General features: G+C 45.7%; 1 long non-coding RNA gene across 2 annotated transcripts in view; it reads left to right on the top strand.

Annotated features, from left to right (window-relative positions):
• LOC148143098 (uncharacterized) overlaps window positions 1-23,382 on the top strand; it is a 38,563-nt gene extending 15,181 nt beyond the window's left edge. The window contains exons 1-3 of one of the 2 annotated variants that reach the window (XR_015751114.1): window positions 10,126-10,243; window positions 17,844-17,948; window positions 23,111-23,382. This is a non-coding gene — a long non-coding RNA (uncharacterized LOC148143098). Of the gene's footprint in view, window positions 1-10,125; window positions 10,244-17,843; window positions 17,949-23,110 lie in introns of those variants that run through there. The other variant, XR_015751115.1, reaches the window with a different exon arrangement.
• Window positions 23,383-24,242: the final 860 nt, after the last annotated feature.

Raw genomic sequence — 24,242 nt, 5'->3', positions numbered from 1 at the left:
CACATTCCTCCGCCCCCGCCCTGATGTTCCAAGCCGATCCTCAAAAGATCGGTTTGTCCCTCCATTCTTTCCCGGTGGCGTCCATTACTCTTGTCTATTTCTGCCTTATCCGGCCTTGTGCGTGAACAAAGTGTTAGCGTATATCCTCTTTCACTGCCAGCTACTTCCTTGTTTGCGAAAGCAACATTTCCTCCCATTTTTCGCCGACACTGAGCCTTCTGACCTCCATGATTGTGTGTTTTTTTTTGTTTTTGCAGAAGCAGGAAACAGATGCTTATAACTGTTTGTACGAGCATATCTAGCTTAACCTACACCCCCTCCCCTCACAGCATCTTATCTGTTTGTCTGTAACATCTACCATTGTTTGCAGGCACATTTCATGTATGCACATTTTAGCTAATACAAAAGCAATTATATATTTCCTTCACATAGTTTTCATTCTTAACTCCACTCTTGGCTGAAACAATTATACCCTGGCGTTAGTTCATTTACCTTGCAGAAGCAATTATGGTTTTAGAAGTAACACTGCTTTACCTATATCCCACAGGGGTGACCCTACAACCTTGTATAAAATAATGTGGGGCATGGCGAGGGTAAATAGACAAGATCTTTGATCTGGGATTGCTCATAGGTTTAGGGTGAGATTTAAAAGAAACCTAAGGGGAAACTCCTATATACAGAGGGTGGTGTGTGTAAAGAATGAGCTGCTAGAGGAAGTGGTGGCTGCTGGTACAATTACAACCTTTAAAAGGTATCTGGATGGGTATATATTGGGAATTGGCCATACTAAATTGCCCGTAGTGTTAGGTAATGAGTAAATGTAGGGGTATGGGTGGGTTTCGCTTCGGCGGGTCGGTGTGGACTTGTTGGGCCGAAGGGCCTGTTTCCACACTGTAATCTAATCTAATCTAATCTAATCAAAAAAAAACATTTAGAGGGACATGGGCCAAGTGCTGGCAAATGGGACTGGATTGATTTAGGATATCTGGTCAGCATGGACTGAAGGGACTGTTTCTGTGCTGTACATCTGCGATTCTGGCTTGCTACGAATGTTTGTTACGTCTGTATGTTCAGTTTTTCCCTGATGTTGGTGTTAACGCCTTGGTGTCTTATTTTGCTCCCCACATCCAGGGGACATTAACCATTTCCTATCTGGTTGTTCTGATCTGGACTGCTGTCTGGATCGGATTTCTGGGATTGGTCAAGAAACATACCTGGAAGTGACTTTGTCAATCACACAAGCAATAGTTTATTCTTTGATATGGCCCGGTCGGTAGACTCTGATCAGCCCAGAAGGATTAGATTAGATTAGATTCCCAACAATGTGGAAACAGGCCCTTTGGCCCAACCAGTCCACACCTATCCTCTGAAGAGTAACCCAACCAGACCCATCTTCCTCTGACTAATACACTAACATTATGGGCAGTTTAGCATGGCCAATTCACCAAACCTGCACATCTTTGGATTGTGGGAGGAAACCCACGCAGACATGGGGAGAATGTGCAAAGTCCACACAGCCAGCCCCCGGAGGCAGGAATCGAACCTGGGACCCCTGGTGCTGTGAGGCAGCAGTGCTAACCACTGGGCCATCGATGAGTACTCCTAGAGTGCCAAAAGAATCCGCCAACTTTTACAGAGTGTGGATAGAACTTATGTACATTGTTTAGAGTCAGACATTGAGCAAGATCACATAGTAACAACCAATCAGATCCCGCGAGGTCCTCATGCATTTTTGACTTAGCCTAGGGTGGCATGGTGGCTCAGTGGTTAGCACTGCTGCCTCACAACACCAGGATCCCAGGTTCGATTCCAGCCTTGGGTGACCGTCTGTGTGGAGTTTGCACATTTTCCCCGTGTCTGCGTGGGTTTCCTCCGGGTGCTCCGGTTTCCTCCCAGAGTCCAAAGATGTGCAGGTCAGGTGGATTGGCCATGCTAAATTGCCCATGGTGTTAGGTGCATTAGTCAGAGGGAAAATGGTTCTGGGTGGGTTACTCTTTGGAGGGTCAGTGTGGACTGGTTGGGCCGAAGGGCCTGTTTCCAAACTGTAGGGAATATAATCTAATCTATCATAATTTCTTGTAGACAACCTGTTCTTGGAATTGTATTTGTCCTGTCTGGTGGTTAGGATTAAACCGTTACTACTGCGATTGATGGTTAGGTTCACGTTTGTTACTTCTGCATTTGCAGTTTTTTTCACTGGATTTATATCAGTCTGTGGTTTCTTGTTTGTTCTGAGTTGTGAGTATCTGCCTGACTCAGTCCCACCGAGTTAGCCAAGCAGAAGCCATTTTGTCCTACCTCCCATGTCCTATCTCCCATGTGGAGATTTGAGGTGGCCCAGGGAATCCTTTTGAGAACTCAGACCTGTAAAGCCCCTCTCTTGGTTTGTCCTGGAGATCATACTCTTTGGAAGCCTGGAATAAAAACCTTTCATCATAAAGTCCCAAAATGCAATTCAATTCAATCCATAGCAGATAAGCACTAAGAGTTAATTCTCTAAGGGATTCAACAGCCTCTCTCCCGTGTCCTTTTGAACTCTCAAGACAGCAAAGATTTATTTTGTGAATGCCCCGCTTGCAAGGGGGAGTAAGAATGCATTATAATGGACAAGATCCAACCATTAATTACAAAGTTATGGATAGTACCGAGTCTTGTTTCAGGGTCAGATTCAAAGACTATCATTAGTTTCACAAGGGAACGGCTGTGAATGTTATCACTTGGTGTCCTGTTCACACAGATTCACCGATGCTGAGGTAAACGTTCTTAATTGCCTTACAGCATCCTGTTATCACTTGGTGAATCCAGGTGTCCCTATCTTTCAGTTCTCTCCTCTTTCTAAGCCTTCCTGTCTGTTTATTTTCTAGTGCAGTAAATGTATTCAATAATTCAGCATTACATTTTAGTCTGAATGTTTAAAGACAAGTTTTAAGGCTATAGACTTTCTCACCCAGATGCCCATACCCTCATTCCTCCCTTTGATTGCACCGCGATCACTGAAAGAGAAGGCTAGTCCAAACGAATGCCCTGCCATCAACATCCTGCAGAGCGGCACCACCATCTTCGTAGCTCATCTGATCATATTTATCATCACCATCGACACGTGTGGGTGAGCCATCAGATCGCAAAAGGAGCATCTTCTGGGGCAAATCTATATCACTAAGGGACCTCATAAGCCTAGCAATTAAATACCTAATAATACCAATACTGACAAACAGACATAGCTAAATTGATAAGCCAATTGTACCATCAGCCTGATCTGCAGTTTCTCCAACTGGTCCCTTCAGTCATTCTGTCAAGGAATGCCTGGATCTCTTCTTGTATCTTAGTTAATATTGCCAGTGAGATCGGGAATGCCCACAGTGCATTTATCGTGGACAATGGTGCAGACCTCACCCTCCTGGGGGAGTATATAGTCTAAGGCATACCGATTCTGCACAGAGTAAAGACACAGGTCTGATAATCCCAGTTTACTCTGTTTCAGAGCCTCTTTAGTCTTATTTCCTCGAATGGTCAGGCTGTAAAAGAGGGAATTGCGGTTCTGTTGACTTGTCACCCCTGCCGATCCTTCCAACCTCAGGGTATTCTGGATTCCCCAGCCTATCGGGTGTCCTGTATTGTCACCCAGTCCCTTGGGATCCTTCCGGTTGGAGCAAGGTTGGCTGACACCGACCGCTGCATCCTCCTCAGATGGAGGTTCCATCGACTTGTCCACTGGCCAGGACAAGGTACTGTTGTGGGAACAAGGGCTCCGATTGTGACCTTATGAGGGACATCTTTGCCATCCAGGACAAGGAAATTGGTAGCTTTACCTTAGCTGAAGAAATAATAGTCTGGTTTGGTGTATATTTGGGAGAGTTTGTCAAAATCGGTTACTGAAATGTTATAGCAGGAAGTCTGGTCAGGTCTACAGGAGTAAAGAGTCGACGTTTTGCAAGAGGAGTCGCTTGAGCGCTGTAAAAAATGTGCCAAGTGACTCGAGCACTTGCTCTGTATGGGAGACAATGGTCTTCAGAATGCTGTTCCCATTGGGCTCTCCCTTAGCTCTATTGTACATGGTCTTGGTGACAGTATCAGATTCTGAAAAGAGAAAAGGCCTATAAATGCGCAAGGAAAGGGTTCCGTTCCAGGTCCATGTGCAGCATAAGGTCTACTGTACGCCAGCCAGCATTACACCGGCTGTTTGTATACACAGACCGGAGCTGTTGGACAGTGATATTTCTCTTCACAGGGTCGGCAGTAGGAATTCTGACAAATAGAATGGAATCGGGGACTGGGGACGGGGCACGTAAGTCATCTCCCGATAGAGAGGAGTAACATACTACTGCCTCTGGGGTGAAGAGCGTTCTGTGGGCCTGTATAAATAAGTTGTTTGTGGATTGAGGAGTTTCCCCTATCAGGCTTCCCCTTTTTCTCGAGTAAGCCTGTCCTGCAAAAAGGGATGGTGTTCCTGGGCGTCCATAAAATATTTACCATAATAACGGGGTTGATCATTTTTATCCTCACTAGGCTTGCGTCTGCAGGTAAAATCAAAAAAACATGGTAACGACGTGGTAACTCCCACTGATTTCTACTGTCCAGATGGACCATCTGGTCTTTCTGATGTAAGGGTCCATTGCAATAATCAATCTTCATCACGTTCCTCACGTCAAAGGCGCCTGGTCCGGTGCACTGTACGACATCTCCTCAGCATGGGTGGTGGATAATCTCTAATCATTCCTGGTCGCATCCATAATTAGTGGCTTTCCCCATCAGGATGTTGTACGTGATCAGAAAGGTGAGGAGATAAGCGATCCCCCACATGTCCCTCCTCTTAGTTCAAGTATCTGCAATAAGATTAACATGAGAACAACAGCAAAAGTCAAAAACCCAACTGGACAGGGTCCACTCCTTTTGTTGGGATTCCAGGATTCTCTCCTCCTCTTCCCCCCCCCCCACTTTTGATTAGTGCGGCCAATCAATTTACAATGGTGCAGTTGGACCCAAGCTGAGAGCCCAGCAACTGTGACCGCTGTAGGGGTGGGAAGTAAAACCTGGAAGGGGCCATCCCAACGAGGTTTGAGATCTTTGCCAGTCCAGTTCTTGACGAGCACCAACGAACCAGGCTCTGCCCGTGACGAGGCTGAAAGGGAGGGAACATCGCTGTAGGCCGCACGCTCCTGGGAGTAAAAGGCACGCGTAACACTAGTTACAGCAAGAACATAACCAATAATTGCTTCGCTCATGTGGTGGAAGTGGACTCAGAAGGGAGCCGAATCGTTCCAAGGGGTATGGAGAGGGTGACCAGAGAGAATCTCAGCTGGAGACAGTCGTGTCTTGCCGGGAGACATGGATCGCATCTGGTATAAGGCCACAGGGATTAGCATAGCCAGGACAGGCCAGACTCTGCCACTAATTTGGCAAGTTTAGTCATGAGTCTGGTTAAAACATTCGACCGCCTGAGGATGAAAAGCACCATGCAGTTACCGACAAATACAAAGCTGGGAACAGAGTTCTCCGTTAATATTACCGACAAAGTGTGGTCCATTGTCCGAGCTAATGCACGCAGGTATACTGAAGCAGGGAATTATTTCCTTAAACAAAATCTTCACCACAGTCTCAGCAGTAGCATTAGGAGGAGGGTAGGCTTCAATCCACTTACAAAAGACATCAGCAATAAGCAAAACACATTTCTAGCAACTCAACTCATTTCTACAACTCAATGAAGTCCAGTTGAAGTGTCTCCAAGGGACCCTCCAGCAAGGGAGTTCTCGTAGTTAGAATGGAGTGAGAACAGAGTGGGGGTGGGAAGAGTGGGATGATGCTTTCAATTTTGTGGAACAACAAAAGAATATTCCACAGAAAGTAGAATTACTTGTTCTCAGTTTCTACCCTGCACTGATAGTGATGACTTTTGTAATCTCTTTTTTTTTGCAGAGTATTTGAAGATCTGAAGACTGAAGTTTCAAAATCAACAGATGAAGGGCTTATGCCCGAAACATTGACTCTCCTGCTCCTCGGATGCTCCCTGACTCCCCTGTGCTTTTACAGCGCCACATTTCTTGACTCACTCTCCAGCGTCTGCAGTCCTTACTTTGATGTCAATGTCTGACAGTCATTCAATCCATCGGAACAGCAACTATTTTTGACTGTGATTTCTGTGAGAGGGATCAACGCTTTTTGGTTCCTGTTTGAGGATGTTTTCAGCATCAGTTGGGACTGGACGAGAGACCCCACTATTGCAGCGCACTGTGTGTGGAGCCTGAAACAGTTATACGGCCTGGAAAGGGGATTTCACGGCAGGGAGGGCTCTACACGTGTTTGTGTGCAGCTGACGCTGTGGCCATGGAGAAACCCGAGGAATCCCACCCTGTGGAGAAACTGTGGAAGTGTGGCGACTGTGGGAAAGGCTTCCGTTTCCCGTCTGCCCTGGAGTCTCATCGGCACTGTCACACCGGGTTGAGGCCATTCCCCTGCACCGACTGTGGGAAGGCCTTCAGACATTCCTCCCACCTGCTGAGGCACCAGCGGGTCCACACGGGGGAGAGGCCCTTCAGCTGCCATGAGTGCGGGAAAGCCTTCAGCAATTCTTCCACCCTGCTGACCCACCAGCGGGTCCACACGGGGGAGAGGCCATTCACCTGCTCTCGGTGCGGGAAGGGTTTCACCTAATCCTCCAACCTGCTGAGGCACCAGCGGATCCACACGGGGGAGAAACCCTTCAGCTGCCCCGAGTGCGGGAAGGCCTTCAGCACATCCTACACCCTGCTGAGGCACCAGCGGATCCACACCGGGGGAGAGGCCGTTCACCTGATCTCAGTGCGGGAAGGGCTTCAGGTATTCCTCCCACCTGCACAAGCACCAGCGGGTCCACACGGGGAAAGGCCCTTCAGCTGCCCCGAGTGCAGGAAGGCCTTCAGCAATTCTTGCAAACTGCTGACCCACCAGCATGTCCACACAGGGGAGAGGCCGTTCACTTGCACTCAGTGCGGGAAGGGCTTCACCTACTCCTCCAACCTGCAGAAACACCAGCAAGTTCACGTGCCATCGCAGGGGGATTGAAGGAGTGACGGCCGAGTGCCATTATCGATTGGACTATCAACCCGGTTCCGGGGACTCCCGGGTTCGAATCCCGCCACAACAGATGGCAGAATTGGTATTCGGTCAGAAATGTGGAGTTCGGAATCTAACGATGATACCGTTTCAGGGAGGGGGTGGTACGGGGGAGAAAGCACCCATCTGATTCACTCTCTCCCTTGTTAGAGAATGGAACCGCCATTGTGGGAAAGGATTCACTCAGTCGTTCCAGCTGCATCCTTTACCCGGTCTGGCCTACATGTGACCCCAGACCCATAGCAGTCTGGTTGTCTCTCCACTGCCCTTCCCCCACTGGCAAATGAGTGGGGAGAAACTTACCAGGATACAGGGTATGGGTTGAATTGCTGAGTGAGGCAATACTTCCTCCGGGTTACGGCTGTGCCAAGGATCTAATTACAACCTGGTGCTGCCCAATAGTAAAGACAGTGGGGTTTGTGTGGGCTTTGATCTTGAGCTGTTTAAAAAGCAGCTACTTTGTCTATACCTTTTTGCAGGGGGGGAATCTGAAGCTGTAACAAAGTTGGGTCACAATAAAGGTTACCTGAACTTTGCGCCAGGCTCAGACTCTCAATGAAAGCTTTGAGCTCCAAGAGGTTTTTTGTTTAAAGCTGCTCTTTCGTTTCAGCCTCCTGCACTGAGTTTCCAATGTCGTGTATCAGATGGAGCAGCTAGTGTCATTAGAAATTGTAAATCTTTCAGGTACTGTGTTGTTGCATCAGCATTGTAAAGTTTACTGGCAGCACCAGGAGGTGTGGGCTGTGTTCACTAGAAATGATGTGGAGGTGTCGGTATTAAACTGGGTTGATAAAGTTAAAAAGAAATCACACGATACCAGGTTGTTGTCCAACAGGTTTATTTGGAAGCACTAGCTTTGAGTGCTGCTCCTTCATCGGGTAGCTGTGGAGCAGCATCGTAAGACACAGAACGTATATCAAAAGGTCAGTATCATGCAACTGATGGAATATATTGAACAAGTCTAGATTGCTGTCAAGTCTTTCATCTCTTCGAATGGGTGTAGGTTTTGGTTCATTAATGTGTAACTGCCAGAACATCTCTTAAGTCACATTCTTGAGATGACTTAAGGTTTTATAAAAAAGATGACATCTCAGCTCAGACAATGCATTAAAGGTGTGAGATTTGAGTCTGTCAGTATTTCAATCTTGAATCAGACTGGTTCTATTTCCAAAGGAGGAATTCATAAAATATTACATGGATTGACTGCCTGGAAATTATATGCTTTTTGAGCAAAATTGAATGTATCTGCAAATATAATTCTGCCAATACAAATTCACTCCAAAGAATTGTGGATGCGTGCATGTGAGTTTGTGCGTGAGAGTGTGTGCATGCTTGGTAAAGTGTGAGTGTGATGGAGTAGAAGCCTGTGAGAGCATTGGGGAGGGAAATGTTTGTGTGTGTCTGAGGGGGAGCATGTGTGTGAGAGGTATTAATACAAGCAAGGGGTTGCATTTTGCTAAAACAAGGAAGGGCAGCACTTGTCCAGATAATGGTAAGGCCCTGGGTCATGTTATAGAACAGACAGACATGGGGGGGGGGGGGGGTGTTCAGATACATAGTTCTTTGGAAGTTGCATCACAGGTAGACAGGGCGGTTAAGAAGGCATTTAGCAGCATAGCATTCATTGTTCACACCATTGAGTATAGGGGTTGGGACATCATGTTGAGGTTGTACAGGGTGTTGGTGAGACCACTTTCAAAGTACTGAGTACAGTTCTGATGGCCCTGTAAGAGGAAGAGTACTATTAGAGAGGGTTTGGTAAAGATTTACCAGGATGTTGCCAGGACTGGAAGGGGGTTTGAGTTATAAGGAGAGACTGGGACTTTATTCATTCGAGTGCAGGAGATTGATAAAATCATGAGGAATGGAGGTAAGGTGAATAGCAAAGGGCTCTTGCTTAGCATCGGGGAGCTCAAAACTTGGGGGCATATTGCTTGGAGTAGAAAGATTTAAAAGGAACCTGAGGAGCAACATTTTGAAAGAGGGTGGCTTTGTATATGGAATGAACTTGCTGAGGATGTGGTAGATGCAGGTACAGTTACAACATTGAAACAGCATTTGGATGGGTACATGAATAGAAAGGTTGCGAGGGATTATGGGCCAAATGCAGCCAAGTGGGACTGGTTTAGTTTGGAATCCTGGTCGGCATGGATGAATTGGACCGAAGGGTCTGTTTCTGTGCTGCATATCTTTATTGAAACCAGTACAATTCTGAAAGGGGCTTGACAGGATAGATGCAGATAAAATACTCCTTTGTGGGGAGGGTCATCGAATTCCAACAATGTGGAAGCAGGTCATTTAGCCCATCTCTTCCTTTCTGGCCCTCCTGAACAGTATCCTACTCATACCCAACCCCTTACTCCGTATTTCCCATGGCCAAGCCACCCGAACCTGTACATCCCTGGTCACTATGGGTAACTTAGCACGGCCAATTCTCCCGAACCTACACCGAATCTATAAATTACCTTCTCAAGAATGTAATTTAAATGCAGAGCTTTTCTAAGAAAAATGTCAGTCTGACTCAACATTGGGAAACAGACAGAATTCGCACCTATTGTCTCTACTTATAAATAGGGCAACGTCTCTTCGAAATGTAGATTCATTTAGATATAACTGCGTCACTTTACACATGAAGATATCCCTTTGAATGTGCCACATCCCTTTGAAATATAATCTTGTCCATTTAAACCTCTTTATTTGCAGAAATACCCATTAAAATGTCCACGTCCCTTTAAAATGCAGATTGCCCCTTTAGATATGAAGCCGTTCCGTTAGATGTCGGAATGTGTTTAAATTGAGCCGTGAGCTTTCCCAATATAGACAGGGCTCCTGGAAACGTGGCAGTGTCCCCCCTGCAGCTGCAGAGCGAGACAGGAGAGTTTGTTTTTGTGAATGAGCAGTTGTAGCGCGAGGTGGCTGTTGCTTGGTGACGGTGAGGCTCCCCGGCCCCGCCCATCCCCCGTGCAGACGTCGCGCGGGGGCGAAGGCGGTTGGGAGGAGAAGTCGCTCGAGCGGGGAAGCGGCGGGAGGGCGGCCGTTAGGAAAATGGCGCCGTGCGGCCCGGGGCAGACACCCGTCACTGGGCACCGCCGCCTTCCTGGCGCAGCTGCTGGGTCACGGCCACGCCGGCCGGTTGTACAGCAGCCAGGAGCCGGTGAGCATTCTGGAGGCGGATGGGGTTAAAGGCCTGCTTGGGAACTCGTCGGCCGCCTGGGTGGTGGAGTTCTACTGGTCGTGGGGCGGTCCCTGTGTCAACTATGGGGCCACCTGGAAGGTACTGGGCCCGGGAGGTGAAAGGTGAGGCAGGTTGGGGGGTGGGGGGACGGAGGGGAAGGAATGTGGGGCCTGTCCTGTCATAGTGACATTTTACACTCCCTTTCCATCTGCTTTTACTGGCGCTTCACCCTCTCTGTTTGTTTAATCCTTGTGCTGTTTCCCCCTCTCTGTTTGTTTAATCCTTGTGCTGTTTCCCCCTCACTGTTTGTTTAATCCTTGTGCTGTTTGCTCTTACTTGTGCAATTAGATTAGATTAGATTACAGTGTGGAAACAGGCCCTTCGGCCCAACAAGTCCACACCGACCCGCCGAAGCGAAACCCACCCATACCCCTACATTTACCCCTTACCTAACACTACAGGCAATTTAGTATGGCCAATTCACCTGACCCTGCACATCTTTGGATGGTGGGAGGAAACCGGAGCACCCGGAGGAAACCCACGCAGACACGGGGAGAACGTGCAAACTCCACACAGTCAGTCGCCTGAGGCGGGAATTGAACCCGGTGCTAACCACTGTGCCACCGTGCCGCCCAATTGTTGAGGGTAGTGTGTAAATACTAGTGAAGGAGATTATACACCAGCATGTATATGTTCCTCAGCCATTGAAGGGGCAGGACCTGTTGAGAATGGTTAGTAAAGCATGTTGTGCACTAAGCCTTGTTAACATGGATATAGTTTGTTATTTGGAAAAATCGACTTTATTATTTAAAGTCACAGATGTACAGCACGGAAACTAATCCGTTTGATCCAACCTGTCCATGCCAACCAGATATCCTAAATTGATCTAGTCCCATTTGCCAACACTTGGCTCATATCCCACTAATCCCTTCCTATTCATATACCCATCCAGATGTGTTTTAAGTGCTGTAATTATACCGGCTTCCACTACTTCCTCTGGCAGTTCATTCCATACGTGCACCACCCTCTGCACGGAAACGATGCCCCTGAGGTACCTTTGTGGTCTCACCATAAACCTATGCCCTCTAGTTGTGAATCTCACCCCAAAACTGAGGAAAAGACAGAAAAACATTGAGCAGCCAGACAAATGCAAAAGCAATCAAATATTGAGCCACATGGAAAAAAAAATTATGGCTCTACCCTTTTTGTTCTCCCATAGGAATTTGGACACTTAAAATCTGTCAATGACACCAGTATTGCTACAGTGCATATTGTGTACACTCCTCAGTGTCAACAAGCAGGGCACATGTTTGCCGGTGTCACCAAAACATTGGGCATGTTTCTCGCTGTTGGCAGAAAAGGGGCGAGACCTACGTTTGATGGACAAATAAGGAGCACTGGAGGACCGGAGGGAGAATTGTCCTCCTGCCATTCGGAACTCCCCTATTGGTGAATGTGAAAGTTGGACCATGAGGTTCTGAAGCTCCTGCTCATCCTCTCTCTGAATGAAGATTGAGCTTCACCTCAGACTGCAACTTCTTTCCTCTGTCCAACATCTGAGAGTACGGCACTCTCTTTTCTCACCCCCATTTCCATTTATGTTTCATTCTGAGGTTCAGTTGTTGACTTGGAGCAACTGAAAGGAATGGGAGTGAATCCAGCGAGGGGATAGGCTCTGGGAAAGTTAGTCCAGGCTTGTTCTCAACTGGCAAAATAGACAGGCAGGAGACTGAAAGAACGCAGCAAGCCAGGCAGTATCAGGAGGTGGAGAAGTCTAGGTATCTGGTGTAACCCTTGTTCAGGACTGGGGGTGGGTATAGGGAGAGCTGTGGAACAAGGGTGTGCTGGGGGCAGGGTATTGAAGTGGGGATAGGTGGAGACAGGTAGAGGGTACAATAGACAATAGATGCAGGAGTAGGCTATTCTGCCCTTTGAACCAGCACCACCATTCATTGTGATAATGGCTGATCATCCTCAATCAATATCCTGTTCCTGCCTTATCCCCATAACCTGGACTGGTGAATCGGAGGAAGGAATCTAGTTGGCAGGGAAGAATGGAAGGGGCTGGGAAGTGACTTGGGGGATGGGATGGGAGATTATTTGAAATTGGAGAACTCAGTGTTGAGTCCTCCGGGCTGTTGACTGCTCAGACAGAAGATGAGGTTTTGTTCCTCCAATTTGTGGTTTGGTTTGTTGTGGAAGGGGAGTGGGAAGGGGCATTAAAATGGGTGGAGATTGGGAAGTCCGCTCAGCCTCTGCGGACCCGGCTGTGATGCTCAGCAAACCGTTCCCCAAGTTTACGCTCGGTCTCCCCGATGTAGAGAAGACCACAATTGGCAAAGCACAGCAGGTCAAGCAGCATCCGAGAAGTAGGACGTCGAAGTTTTGGGCACAAGCCCTTCATCAGAAATGATGCGTGGATGTTCAGAGGGGCATCAGTGTCCTTCTGTGCCAGTTGTCAGACAGGTGCAGCAGGCAAGAAGCAAGGCAAGTGGTGTATCAGCAAGAGGAATTAAGTTCAGAAGTGGGGATGTCTTCCTGCAGTTAAGGGGTCATTGAGTATATTCAAGGCTGAGTTCATCTGATTTTTATGTGAATGTTTATGGGGAAGGCAAGAAAATGGTTTTAAGACTAGTATTGGACCGAGTTACAGAGCCATACAGCACAGAAACAGACCCTTCAGTCCAACTAGTCCATGCTGACTATATTCTCAAACTAAACCAGTCCCACCTGCCAGTGTTTTGGCCCATATCCCTCCAAACCTTTCCTATTCATGAACTTATCCAAATGTCTTTTAATCGTCGTTACTGTGCCTGCATCCACCACTTCCTTGAGACATTTAGTCCGCATGTGAACCACTCTGCATAAAACAAATTGTGCTCTTCAAGTCTTTTTAAAATCTCTTTCTCCTGTCACCATCAAAATTTGCTCCCTAATCTTGAAACCCCAACCTTAGGGGAAGGACACCCGTCGTTCACCTCATCTCTCCCCTCATGATTTTATAAACCTTGATATGGTCACATCTCCTCCTCCTATGCGCCAGTGAAAAAGTCCCAGCCCATCCACCTAGATGCAGGTAGATCCATATCCAGTCATGATCGGTTCAATGCTGGTCCCAATTCTCTCTGTGTCCAGGACAGCAAGAGACCACAAGACATAGGAGCAGAAATTAGGCCATCAGGTCTGCTCATTCCATTCAATCGTGGCTGATAAGTTTCTCAGTTACATTCTTCCGCTATGAGCAAAGTGAAAATGGAGGGAGAGAGTGTGGGATGGAGATTTTCAGCTTCCGGGGAATAAGAGAGGAAAGAGTTCACTATAAATTGGAATTTATGGGATCGGCTGATGAACCGAGGAGTGTCAGTTGGAGTTTAATTTAGAGAAATCAGAGATTTGCATTTTGGTCAAGCGATCCAGGCAGGACTGACACAGTTAAGGGGAGTGTTGCAGAATAAAGAGACCTTGGAGTGCTGGAGTCTCAGGTGGACAGAGTAGTGAAGGCGGCATTTGGTTTGCTTTCCTTCATTGCTCATAGCATTGAGTATAGGAGTTGTGAGATCATGTTATACACACTTCCCACTCGAACGTGTTATCTAACTGCTTAACTGTTTTTAGTGAATATAATTCACACCTCCCACCGCTGCCATAACGTGGTTTGTTTGGAAGCCCTAGCTTTCGGAGTGATTAGATTTATTTTAGATTTTATTACTTAGTGTGGAAACAGGCCCTTCAGCCCAAACCGACCCTTCGAAGAGCAACCCACCCAGACCCATTCCCCAACATTTACTCCTTCACCTAACACTACAGGCAAATTAGCGTGGCCACTTCACCTAACCTGCACATCTTTGGACTGTGGGAGGAAATCCACGCAGACACTGGAAGAATGTGCAAACTCCACACTGACAGTTGCCCGAGGTGGGAATTGAACCCGGATCTCTGAAGTGCTGCTACTGCTGCTTCAGGTGGTTGTGGGGAATAAGATCATGATTAGACTATTTATAGCCAACAGAGTCCAGTTCATGGAGATGTGATACATTAAACAATTTAGATTAAATCTTTCATCTTTTAGAATGGGGTTCTGTTCTTTGGTATGTTAATCCCAAAACCTGTTTTCAGTAACTTTCTCAAGAACGTAATTTAAATGCAGAGCTTTTCTATCAAAAATGTCAGGCTGACTCGACATTGGGACCCAGACAGAATTCACACCTATTGGTGGGTAGGCTGGGACTTTTTTCACTGGAGCACAGGAGGTTGAAAGAGTGTCAGACGATACAGCAGAATGTAGATTGGAGAGTTGGGAAGAGAAATGGCAGATGGAGTTCAATCCAGACAAATGCGAGGTGATGCATTTTGGAAGATGCAATTCAAGAGCGAGCTATACATAAATGGAAAGGTCCTGGGGGAAATTGATGTACAGAGAGATCTGGGTGTTCAGGTCTATTGTTCTCTGAAGGTGGCAACGCATGTCAGTAGAGTGGTCAAGGCAGTATACAACACGCGTTCCATAATCGGACGGATTGAGTAAAAGAGCTGGCAGGTCATGTTAAAGTTATATAAGATTTTGGTTTGGCGCATTTGGAATACTGCATACAATTCCGGTCGCCAGATTTCCAAAAGGATGTGGATACTTTTGGAGAGAGTGCAGAGGAGGTTCACCAGGATGTTGCCTGTTATGGAGAGCGCGAGCTATGAGGAGAGGTTGAGTACATTAGGATTATTTTCATTGGAAATAAGGAGGTTGAGGGGGGGTCCTGATTGAGGCCTAAAAACTATGAGGGCTGTAAACAGGGGTGGATAGTAAGAATTATTTTCCCAGAGGGGAAGACTTAATTACTCAGGGTCACAAGTTCAAAGTGAGAGGGGAAAGGTTTGAGGGAGATATACATGGAAAGTTCTTTACACAGAGGGTGGTGGGCGTTCGAATGCATCGCCAGTGGAGGCAGTAAGGGTGGGATCGATAGCGTCATTTAAGATGTATCTAGACAGAGACATGAATGGGCAAGGAGCAGAGGGATACAGATCCTTAGAAAATAGGCGGCAGGTTTAGATAGAGTATCTCGATCAGCATAGCCTTGGAGGGCTGAAGGGCCTGTTCCTGTGCTGTAAGGTTCGTTGCTCTCTTTATAGAGGTTTACAAAACCATGAGGGTCGTAGATAAGGTGATTGGCATGTGTCGTTTCAAGATTAGGCTGCAAATTAAGGTGAGAGGAGAAAGATTTAAAAAAACACATGAGGAGCACCTCTTTTTTTAAACAGTGGTTTGTGTGGAATGAATGTCCAGAGGAAATGGTGGATGCAGGTTGAGTAACAACGTTTAAAAGACATTTGGATAAGTACATGAATAGGAAAGGTTCAGTGGAATGTGGGACTAGTTTAGTTTGTGAATATAGTCAGCATGGACTAGTTGGGCTAAAGGCTCTGTTCTGTGCTGTATGACTCTAACTGTTCTGTACTGGTCTTAAAACCATTTTACTTGCCTTCCCCCATAAACATCCACTTCATGGTTGTTCCAAAATCAGATGAACTCAGCTTTGAATATATTCAATAACCCCCTAACTGCAGGAAGACATCCCTACTTCTGAAATCAATTCCTCTTGCTAATATACCTCTTGCCTTGCTGATTGCTTGCTGCATCCGTCTGACAACTGGCAGTGACTGGTGTGGAAGGATGCTGAGGCCACTTTTTACATCCACACATCATTCCTGAGGAAGGGCTCGTGCCTGAAACGTCGATTCTCCTGCTCCTCGGATGCTGTCTGACCTCCTGTGCTTTTCCAGTGCCACACTTTTCGAGACTCATCTCCAGCATCTGCAGTCCTCACTTTCTCCACATCCCGATATGTCACCATTTAAACAACGTACTTCCTTTTGGCAGTTATTTTTTCATAACCGAGGTTATAACTTCACACTGTGGGACTGCATTTGCTGTGCGTTTGAGACACAGACCTGGACCAACGTTTCCCGACTCTGTCCCCTCCCTGGATTCACTCGCTTTCTTTTCAGTTGCTGCAAGTCAACAATTTAACCCCAGAATGAAAAAATGAAATGGTAAAGACAGTGCCGTACTCAGATGGCGGATAGAGGAAGGAAGTTGCGGTCTGAGGTGAAGCTCGTTCTTCATTTGGAGAGGAGGAGCAGCAGCAGCTTCAGAACCTGATGGTCCATCTTCCGCATTCAGACAATTGGGGAGTTCTGATTGGCAGGAGGACCAGGCTCCTTGTCTGGCTTCTCATTGGTCCATCTGAAGAAGGGTTTGCACTGTTTCTGCAGACAGAGCATGCGCGGCTTTTGCTGAACCAGCATAGAGTCAGAAGTGTATAGCATGGAAACAGACCCTTCGGTCCAACCCGTCCATGCCGACCAGATATCTCAACCCAATCTAGTCCCGCCCCTCAACACCTGGCCCACATCCCTCCAAACCTTTCCTATTCATATACCCATTCAAATGCCTCTTAAATGTTGCATTCGTATCAGCCTCCACCACTTCCTCTGGCAGCTCATTGCATACACGTACCACCCTCTGTGTGAAAAAATTGCCCCGTAGGTCTCTTTTATATCTTTACCCTCTCACCCTAAACCTATGCCCTCTAGTTCTGGACTCCCCAACCCAAGGGAAAAAACTTTGTCTATTTATCTTGTCCATGCCCCTCATAATTTTGTAAACCTTTATAAGGTCACCCCTCTGACACTCCAGGGAAAACAGCCCCAGCCTGTTCAGCCTCTCCCTCTAACTGTACCTCTTATGCTCGCATCCAAATCATTTATGTAAATGACAAAAAGTAGAGGACTGAGCACCGATCCTTGTGGCACTCCACTAGTCGCAGACCTCCAGTCTGATAAACAACCCTCCACCACCACCCTCTGTCTTCTACCTTTGAGCCAGTTCTGTATCCAAATGGCTAGTTCTCTCTGTATTCCTTGAGATCTCACCTTGCTAATCAGTTTCCCATGGGGAACCTTGTCAAATGCCTTACTGAAGTCCATATAGATCACATTACTGCTCTGCCTTCCTCAATCCTCTTTGTTGCTTCCTCAAAAAACTCAATCAAGTTTGTGAGACATGATTTCCCACACAAAAAGCCATGTTGACTATCCCTAATTAGTCCTTGCCTTTTCAAATACATGTACATCCTGTCCCTCAGGATTCCCTCCAACAATGTGCCCACCACTGACGTCAGGCTCACTGGTCTAAAGTTCCCTGGCTTGTCCTTACCACCCTTCTCAAACAGTGGCACCACATTAGCCAACCTCCAATCTTCAGGCACCTCACCTGACATGCGCAGTATGCTGTATGGAGATGCTGTTCCTGATGGATTTAAAGTGTCCAAATGCCACAATTTCTTCCCCCCCCCCCCCCCCCTAGTCACTTGACATAACCGTGCAGGGTCCTCGCTATTTTTGATGCTCATGTTACCTAGAACCCTCATGATTATATCAATCTCAATGAGGTCACCCCTCAACCTCCTGTGCTCCAGTGAAGAGAGTCTCAGCCTCTCCTTATAACTCAAACCCTCCAGTCCTGGCAACATCCTGGTAAATCTTTACTGAACCCTCTGTAATAGTATTCTTCCTATTACAGGGCCACCAGAAGTGTTCTCAGTACTCTACAAGTGGCTTCACCAACATCCTGTACAACTTCTAAATGATGTCCCAACTCCTTTATTCAATGGTGTGAACAAATAAGGTAAGTGGGCTGAATGCCTTGTGAAGCACCCTTCCAACCAGTGATGCAACTTTCAATGAAGTATGTACCTGAACACCTCCCCCCCCCCCACCCCTCCCCCCAATATCCCTCTGTACAAGTCCTGCCCCTATTTTAGGAAAATGCAATCCCTCACTTTTATCTATACCTCTCTCATACGTACGCTCTCTCTCAGATGTACACACACCCTCTCATAGGCTTCTCCTCCAACACACTCCCTTTACAAAGCATGTGCACACACACACACGCACACGTGTGTACACATATAACGATGGCGTGCATTTGCAGAATAATATTTACAGATATATTCAATTTGCACAAAAAATGCACAACATGCAGGTAGTCAGTCCACATAATATTTTATAAATTCCTAGTTTGGAAATAGAACCAGTCTGATTTAAGATTGGGATACTGCCACACCTTTCATGCATTGTCTGGGCTGAGCTGTCACCTGTTTTTAAAAAAAACCTTAAGTGATCTTGAGAATACGACTTAATAATAGTTCTGCGATGTACACATTAATGAAATAAAACCTGCAACCCATTCTAAAAGATGAAAGACTTAACAGTAATCTACATTTGTCAATATATCATATCAGTTGCATGACATTGATCTTTTGCTCTTAACTCTGTCTTATGATCCTGCTCCACAGCTACCCGATGAAGGAGCAGCACTCTGAAAGCTGGTGCTTCCAAATAAACCTGTTGGACTATAACCCGGTGTTGTGATTTTTAAACCTTGTCCCACCTAGTCCAACAGCAGCACCTCCACTTCCTTTCTAATGAACACAACCCATACTTCCCAGTGCTGCCAGTAAACTGCCGATGAAACGATGCAGTGCCTGCACTCCCAAAAAATTTAAACTTTCTAACGAAACCAGCTACTCAGTCACTGCTCCATCTGATACACAACATTGGAAACTTAGTACAGGAGGCTGCAAGAAATGAGCAGCTTTAAAACAAAAACCGCTTGGAACTCTAAGCTTTCAATGAGAGTCTGAGTCCGGCAGAACGTTCAGGTAACCTTTATTGTGTCCCAACATTGTTACAGCTTCAGATGCCCCCAGCAAAAAGGCAGAGAAAGAGTATCTGTTTGTTAGACAGCTCAACAACAGGGGGAGGAGCAAGGGGCAGAGCAAGGCCAACAGCAGGCCCCCGCACTACACCTGTGTTACCTTGCACAGTTTACAAAAATCCCTTCCCCTTCAGAGACTCCCCACAGTGTGGAAGCAGGCCACTCGGCCCAAAGACGACACACCGATCCTTCGAAGGGTAACCCACCCACACAATTCCCCTACCCCTATTGCTCAACATTTACCCCTGACTAATGCACCTAACCTGCACAACCCTGTGCACGATATCCCAACCCAATCTCGTCCTACCTGCCAGCATGGGGCCCATATCCCTCCAGTTGCCTTTTAAGTGTTGTAATTGTACCAGCCTCCACCACTTCCTCTGGCAGCTCATTCCATACACGTACCACCCTCTAAATTAAAAGGTTGCCTCTTAGGTCTCTTTCATATCTTTCCCCTCTCACTGTAAACCTATGCCCTCTAGTTCTGGACTCTCCCACCCCAGGGAAAAGACTTTGTCTATCTATCCTATCCATGATCCTCATGATTTCATAAACCTCTATAAGGTCAGCCCCCAGCCTCTGACGGTCCAGGGAAAACAGCCCCAGCCTGTTCTGTCTCTCCCTATAGCTCAAATCTTCCAGTCTTGGCAACATCCTTGTAAATCTTTTCTGAACCCTTAAGTTTCACAACATCTTTCTGATAGGAAGGAAACCAGAATTGCACACAATATTCCAACTGTACAGCAGTAACATGACCTCCCAACTCCTGTACTCAATATTCTGACCAAATAAAGGAAAGCATGCAAAACACCATCTTCACTATTCTATCAACATGCGACTCCACTTTCAAGGAGCTACGAACTTGCACTCCAAGGTCTCTTTGTTCAGCAACACCCCCTAGGACCTTTCCATTAAGTGTATAAGTCCTGCTAAGATTTGCTTTCCCAAACTGCAGCACCTCACATTTATCTAAATTAAATTCCATTTGCCACTTCTCAGCCAATTGGCCCATCTGATCAAGATCCCATTGTAATCTGAGGTAACCTCCTTCGCTGTCCACTACACCTTCAATTTTTATTGTCATCAGCAAACTTACTTACTATACCACTTATGCTCACATCCAAAAGGTAGTGGGCCCATTATCTATTTTCAAAGTGGAATTGACAATATATTACATGTATTGACTGCCTGCAGATTGTGCAGTCTTTCAGCAAAGTAGAATGTTTAGGGTGCAGGTTTGCTCGCTGAGCTGTAGGTTTGATATCCAGACGTTTCATTACCTGGCTAGGTAATATCATCAGTGGTGACTTCCAAGTGAAGCGAAGCTGTTGTCTCCTACTTTCTATTTATATGTTTGTCCTGGATGGGGTTACTAGGATTTGTGGTGATATCAAAGTTATGAAGAGAGATACATATTTTGTTTAACCAAATACAATGGCAGTGCAGAGAATTTCAGAAAAGTGCAATAAATATTTACTTTTTACCACTTATTCAACTCATTTAAGAATTTCAAATTGAATCTGAGCTAACTTGAGAGCAAATGGCAACATTCGTTTGTTAATAGACTCATCATAAATTATGAAAGATCACTTTTATCTAAGTCACAATGTTTAATCCCAAATGGAGCAATTAAGTGCAAAGTTACTTTCAACCATTTAATAAAACACTGCAAATTTTATTTCATATGAAAATACATTCATTTTATAATTTGGATAAGATCTTTACAAAGGAAATATACTAAACAAAATAGCTTTCCTGGGTATCAATATTGACAACAGTTATGCAGCTATTATTTGGCAATTGACCAACTAATTGAAATAATTTCAGAATAAATGAGCTGCTTCATTATTATACATTGAGATATTGCATATCTTGGCTCTCACCCAAGTATTCTCCGAAGAAAAAAATGCATCTGGATGGCGACATGAATAGGAAGAATTCAGAGGGATATGGGCCAAATGCTGGCAAATGGGTCACTAGATTAATTTAGGATATCTGGTTGGCCTGGACTGAAGGGTTTGTTTCTGTGTGTTCATTACAGACGCCCCTCTTCTGGGATCCCCATACCAGCTGTTATTTTCATGAAATAATCTGACAATTGTTGACTTCCATCAACCTATTCCATCCAGAGAAATTTCCTCTCTCTGCAAAGTGTGGTTCACGTTGGCAAGTTCAATCCTCCTCCGGTCCTCAGGAACACAATCTATAATGCGCAAAGTTCTCAATACCTGTTTAACGTTCAGTGGGGAAACTATTTTCAGTCCAACAGGTAAACAGAATTCCTCCGAAATGTTTTTGGCAAATGCACTGCTCCCACGAGAGCTCATGGGCCCACAGTTCAAAGCTTTCAACAGCTTTTTTTCTCATTTCCCCGCCTTCCCAGGATGCAGAATTTCTCCCACCAGAAATTGTTTGCCCTGAAAAAAATCCAGCAGGAACATGATTATGGAGCTATCAGTAAAAATGCTTCATTTGGCTCAACCAAGGTTAGAAATGGAAGAACATCTCTGTTCAAAGTTACTGTTCGTTTGCCCTTTCAAAATTCCTTGAATTTAAGGTGTTCCATTGTAGCATTTAATGATTATCCATTAAAAGCAGTATCCAGTCTCATCTGAGTGAGGAACCGACTCAACAAGCAAAATAACTTTTCTCTCTGCTCTTTAGATGTGACAACCTCTCCCTCTCTGTTAATGCAACAGGATTACCAGAGCTGGAAGTACCACTCTCGGAATATAATTGCTGATTGACAGTTTACTTGAACTGCTTAACATAAGGATTTAAAAGCTGCTAGCCCGATCTCGCACAAAAACAAACTGTTCACCCGTGCCTGTGCAGAGGAGAAATTTCACTTGGAATAGATCACAAAATAAGAACTCTTACCAGTCCCACAACTCATGTGTTTCCCATGGACAAAGCTAAACATCACACAACACCAGGTTATAATCCAGCAGGTTTGTTTGGAAGCACTAGCTTTCGGAGCGCCGCTCCTTCATCAGGTAGTTGTGGAGAATGAGATCATGATCACAATTTATATCCAAAGGAGTCTAGGGTCATGGAAATGTGACATATCAAACAATTTTAGATTAAATCCTTCATCTTTTAGAATAGGTTTCTGCTCTTTGGTTTGTTAATCCCAGAACTTCCTTTTTGTTACCTTCTCAAGAATGCCATTCAAATGCAGAGCTTTTCTAACAATAAGTGTGAATTCTGTCTGCGCCCGAATTGAGTCAGACTAACATTTTTCTTCGAGAAAAACTCTACATTTAAATTACATTTTTGAGAAGGTAATTTACAGATTAGGGTGTAGAGGTTAGGGTGGTTAGGCTGTGCTAAATTACCCATAGTGACCAGGGATGTGAAACTTAGGGTGGATTGGCCATGGGAAATACGGAGTAAGGGGGTGGGTATGTGTGGGATGCTGTTCAGAGGGCCAGTGTGGAATAGATGGGCTGAATGGCCTGTTTCCACATTGTTGGGATTCTATGACTCCCACCACAAAGGAGCATTTTATCTGCATCTATCCTGTCAAGCCCCTTTCAGAATTCTACTGGTTTCAATAAGATCACTTCTGGTTCAGAGAGGTAGACAGCACAGAAATAGACCCTTTGGTCCAACTCATCCATGGCGACCAGGGTTCCCAAACTAAACTAGCCTCACTTGCCTGCGTTTGGCCCAAATCCCTCTAAACCTTTCTATTCAGGTACCCATCCAAATGTCGTTTAGACTTTGTAAACGTACCTGCATTGGCCACATCCTCAACAAGTTCATTCCATGTGTAAACCGCCCTCTGTCAAAACGTTGCCCCTCGGGTTCCTTTTGAATCTCTCTCCTCTCACTTTAAAGAAATATGCCCCCTAGTCTTGAGCTCCCCAACGCGAAGGAAGAGCCTTTGCTATTCACCTTACCTCCACTCCTCATGATTTTATCAATCTCAATAATGTCACCCCCCAACCTCCTGTGCTCCAGTGAAAAAAGTCCTAGCCTCTCATTATAACTCAAACCCTCCAGTCCTGGCAACATCCTGGGAAATCTTTACCGAACCCTCTCTAATAGTATTCTTCCTATTACAGGGACACGAGAACCATACTCAGTACTCTGAAAGTGGCCTCACCAACATCCTGTACAACGTCAACATGATGTCCCAACTCCTATACTCAATGTGGTGAACAATGAAGGCAAGTGTGCTAAACGCCTTCTTAACCACCCTGTCTCGCAGTGAAGCAACTTTGAAAGAACGGTGTACCTGAACCCCACCATGTCTCTCTCTTACAGCATGACACAGGGCCCTACCATTAACTGTACAAGTCCTGACCTTCCTTGCTTTAGCAAAACGCAAGCCCTTGCTTTTATTCATACCGCACACATACACCCCCAACACATTTACAGGCATATACTCCATCACACTCTTATGTGCACTCATGCATAAACTCACATATCACTTTTTGGGCAAATTTGTATTGGCAGAATTATGTTTGCAGATACATTCAATTTTGCTCAAAGTGCACAGTCTGCAGGCAGTCAATCCATGTAATATTTTATAAATTCCTACTTTGGAAATAGAACCAGTCTGATTCAAAATTGGGACATTGACAGACTCGAACCTCAAACCTTTATCGGGGCTGTCTGGGCTGAGTTGTCACTTTTTTTAAAAAAAAACTTAAGTCATCTTGAGAATGTGAATCAAAAGATGTTCTGGGATTTACATATTAATGAACTGAAACCTGCAACGCATTCTAAAAGGTGAAAGACTTAACAGCAATCTTGGTTTGTTCAATATATCCTATCAGTTGCATGACACTGTGATCTTTTGCTATAAAATCTGTGTCTTATGATCCTGCTCCACAGCTACCCGATGAAGCAGCAGTGCTCCAAAAGCTCACACTTCCAAATAAACCTGTTGGACTATAACCTGGTGTTGTGTGATTTTTAACTTCATCCAGGCGAGTCCACCACCGGCTCCTCCACATCATTTCTAGTGAGCACAGCCCACACCTCCCAATGCTGCCAGTAAACTTTACAACGCCGATGAAATGACACACTATGCGCTCCTGAAAAATTCACAATTTCTAACGAAACTGGCTGCTCATTCACTGATCCATCTGATACGCCACATTGGAAGCTTAGTGCAGGAAGCTGAAAGAAATGAGCAGTTATAAAACAAAAACCTTGGAGCTCAAAGCTTTCAATGAGAGTCTGAGCCGG

The sequence above is a fragment of the Chiloscyllium plagiosum genome, unplaced genomic scaffold (genome assembly GCF_037043375.1).
Source record: "Chiloscyllium plagiosum isolate Xiang-an unplaced genomic scaffold, Cpla_swu_hap1 HiC_scaffold_27, whole genome shotgun sequence".
Taxonomy (NCBI): Eukaryota; Metazoa; Chordata; class Chondrichthyes; order Orectolobiformes; family Hemiscylliidae; genus Chiloscyllium; species Chiloscyllium plagiosum.
This window is presented reverse-complemented; position numbering and strand designations above follow the sequence as displayed.